A 3,653-nucleotide genomic window follows, 5' to 3' on the forward strand; every position below is an offset into this window, starting at 1 on the left:
CCAAGTTTATCGACAAAGTACTTAAGAGTCATATTTTCTGACATTGGTGTTATTGAGGTTTTTGACATGCTTGGTTAGTGGGAGTTTTATGATCTCATTTAACCAAAGATATCATGGTGGTAAAAGCCAAAGTTTAAAGGTTGTGCTTGTTAAGATTTATTGGCAGTGCTTAGCCAAGGTAATTGACGATATTTTATCAGAATTTGTGATGTATGGTGGTATTTAGCCTATGTCCAAAGAAGTGGTGGTTTACCACAGGCGGTTTGCCAAAGTTTGTGATTTATGGTGGTATTTAACCTAAATCCATGGAAGTGGCAGTTAGCCATAGGCGGTATGCCAAAGTAAGATATTAATTCAAGAAAATGGCAGTTTGCCAAGTGTTGATTAATATCAAAGTTTTCTACCTGTGAGGTTTTCAAGGTAGGCTGATCTTTAGATCAAGAAAGGACCTATAAGGAAATGTATATTTCATGTGATCACAGGTATGATATCAACTCCTTATATATATATATATATATATATGTTTCCAGGCGATTTGGATTGATAATTTTCTATTGTCTGTAACATTAGATAGTTATATGCCGTATATTGAGGTGTATTTTCTACTATTGTTCAACAGTAGAGATTATTGATTAAATCAAAGTTTGTTTGAGTGATGTTCAGTCTTGGGATTATTTGGCCAGGAGTCAATGGAAAGACATCAGTATCAGTGTAGCCCAAGTGGGAGATTGTTAGGATTTTTATGTGGGCTTAACTGATACCGATTGATCCATTAGGCCCAAACAATTATAGACCCACTCTGATTAGGAAACTCCTAGCTCTTTCCATTGTGAGAGTGGAATAGGGTTTTAGGGATTCTATTATAAATAGAATATTGACGGTCCCTGCAGCCATTACTTTACTTAATGCCTTATTGGTTTTGGGAGCACGGCTTTCTCACAAGAGCAAGTGCACAGAAAGAAAGGAAACCCTAGAGTAAGAGGCTGCAGAAGATCTCAGTAGAAGGATTCCACTTGCGTAGTTCGTCATTGTTATCTTCATGGGAGTAATGTTTAACCACATGGGACAGATGTTCATGATCTATATTCATGGGACACATGTACTTCTTTATTCCCATTTATGGTTCATGTCATGGTTGTCCCATTGATTATTATAGATATGGTAAATCTATATGGTTATGTATTTTAAGATGGGATACTTTATTGTTCTTGGTTTAGGGACTACATCTATGATTAATCTTTTATGATTGGTTGATGATTCTTGTATTCTAAACACTATAGGGTTATTCATATGTTTAATATGGTAAAGAATCCCCAACAGTACCTGTTGACCAAATCACATAAGGTCACTGTGATGGTAACAATCTAAAGTTAAATCATAATGGCCCAAGTCCCTGAGCTCAGTTTTGTTTGAATTTTTATGAATATTTGTTTGCAATTCATCAGCTTTCTCTGTTTGGTTTTGGTTAGAGTGATGGTGGCGATGGAGTTCTCAGTTTACTTCCTCTTATGGCAATGATTATCACTTTGGGAACGTGTGGATTTTGGACAAATTGTTTTCACTATGGCTGAAGCTAATGAGTACATGGCTTGTTTATGGTTTCCTCAGCACATGCCCACCTGGACAAATTTCTTTCACTGTGGATGAATCTGGTGAGGATAAGGGCAGAGTCGCGGAGAGAGAAAGATAAAGACTAAAGAGTAACTCTCTATCTCTCTGGGTTTTCTCTCCGGAGCCTCTATAATTTATGTAGTAGAACATTAGGATCAAGGCAGAGAGATAAAGGATAGACAAAAAGTCAGTACATGAAGCGACATAGACGACATTTGACTAGGGAAGATAGAACAGAAGAAGCCAAATGTCGAACATTTCGCCAATATCAACCTCAGCAATTTAGCGACTATGATTCCGAACCCCAAATTGACTAACTCCAAGTTTCACTCACTTTCCTCTCATTTCTTTCTTTATTATGTTATTCTCTAGTCTCTACCCTTTGTTTCCCTCATTATTTTCTTCAATGATGGCAACAGATAGAGGAAGAAGGGCACCGTAATTCCGTAATTTCTTGGGTTTGGTGTGGAGAAGATATCGGCAGGATTAAAATAAAAGAAGTTTAACTGAACATTATGTGATATTAAAATGTCGAACATTAGATGCACAATTCTATCCAGTCCGACTTTATTTTCAAGGAGGAATCTTCAACCTTCAGATAGATTGCAGTGGTGATTATCTGAATGTCTTGGCTTTAATAGACAGGTATCCTTTATGCTACTACTCATTGCTTGCACTTCCTGCCTTTTGTAAAATCAAATCTTTTTATTTCACTATGCTATTTGTTACTTAATTAATGGGATACCTTTGGATTGATGTTCTGTGATATATATACTGGTGTTTGGAAGAAGCAGAGGAAATTATCCCTGCCCTTGTTCCATGAATCTCTCGGATACAAGTCAGATCCCATGGAAGTCATTGCTGCCCGTTATCCTAGGTTTCCTTCACAAGGTCAGAATCTAAACTTCAATCGTAGACAAATTTGTTGTCATGTACAATGACAATGCCTGGTTCATTAGTTTCTTCTATGCTGGTATAATTTATTGGATCCTATCATCTTCAGAGGAGCCAAATCAGCCTTCAGACCCCTTTACTGCCCACTACAGAGTGGTGTTCTAAATATATACATAGTTGGGATTTTGCTCGTGATTGCAGACTTCCTTACCAAGTTATAAACCTCGAGTTTGATCTCAGACACATCTGTTGTGATTAGCGGTGAGACCGGTTCATTATTATCTTCTCTCCATTGATGAATTTCCTAGATCTTATTGTTTCTGAGAGGAGTTGAGAAATTGTAACAGAACCTCTTCTTTAGACTGCACCACTGTATGGTTCTTGTATTTCAGTTGAATCAATTCATATTTTTAAACAGTTTACGGTCTCATATGACACCCTTGTGAAATTCTTAGAAATATATGGTAAAGTATATCTTCTTTTTTTTCGATAGTTAGGCCCCAAGGAGAGTTGGACTCATGGCCTCTTAATTTTTAGGTGTTGGTCTTTGCCAACTGAGCAACCATCTTGGGTGGTAAATTATATCTCTGCAGGTTGTTCCTCTAATCGTCCAAGTTTTCTGGTATGCATTCATCTTCTATGGACTATTTCTGGTATTTTGGACAATATAGCTAGCTAGAAATAACTTCTACTATTATTTTTGCAAAACAAGGTTAAGAATTGCTTGAAAGAACCTTACTCGAAAACAACAACTGCCTACTGCAGTTTGTGAGCTGTGGTGCCGCAAAAGCCCATCCTAACCAGTTCGAGACCTCCTGGCTATTATCTACTTCCTTTTTGTTTAAATTTGTACAATTGGTGTATTTTCTTAATCTAATTGCCTTCTATAATAGATCATTTCTTCTATTCTTCCTAATGGGTCTAAGTCTTTAAGATGTTGAAAACTTTCTATTCAGCACTTCAGGAGGACAAGCCAGATTTAGAAAGCCATTGCAGAGCTTTGTAGCTTAATTGACTAAAACATTGAAGTAAACAGATAGATTCAAAATATCAATATACCTACATATTGAAGTGATAGATGGTTTCCCTGCCTCTAGATTTTTCCATTTAGTGGCTCTGAATATATATAATTTTTTCAGCTGAAACTG

General features: G+C 36.7%; 1 long non-coding RNA gene across 3 annotated transcripts; it reads left to right on the forward strand.

Moving 5' to 3' along the window:
- The first annotated feature begins 947 nt into the window (after positions 1–947).
- On the forward strand, positions 948–2,922 carry LOC122065897. 3 transcript variants are annotated; one of them, XR_006136146.1, is made up of 3 exons: positions 948–2,256; positions 2,406–2,502; positions 2,615–2,922. It is a non-coding gene; the product is annotated as an uncharacterized LOC122065897 (long non-coding RNA). The 3 variants fall into 3 exon arrangements; XR_006136147.1 differs by having other exon boundaries at positions 948–1,356; positions 1,470–2,502; XR_006136145.1 differs by having other exon boundaries at positions 948–2,502.
- The last annotated feature ends 731 nt before the right edge of the window (positions 2,923–3,653 follow it).

Source organism: Macadamia integrifolia, unplaced genomic scaffold, assembly GCF_013358625.1.
Source record: "Macadamia integrifolia cultivar HAES 741 unplaced genomic scaffold, SCU_Mint_v3 scaffold215, whole genome shotgun sequence".
Lineage (NCBI taxonomy): Eukaryota > Viridiplantae > Streptophyta > Magnoliopsida > Proteales > Proteaceae > Macadamia > Macadamia integrifolia.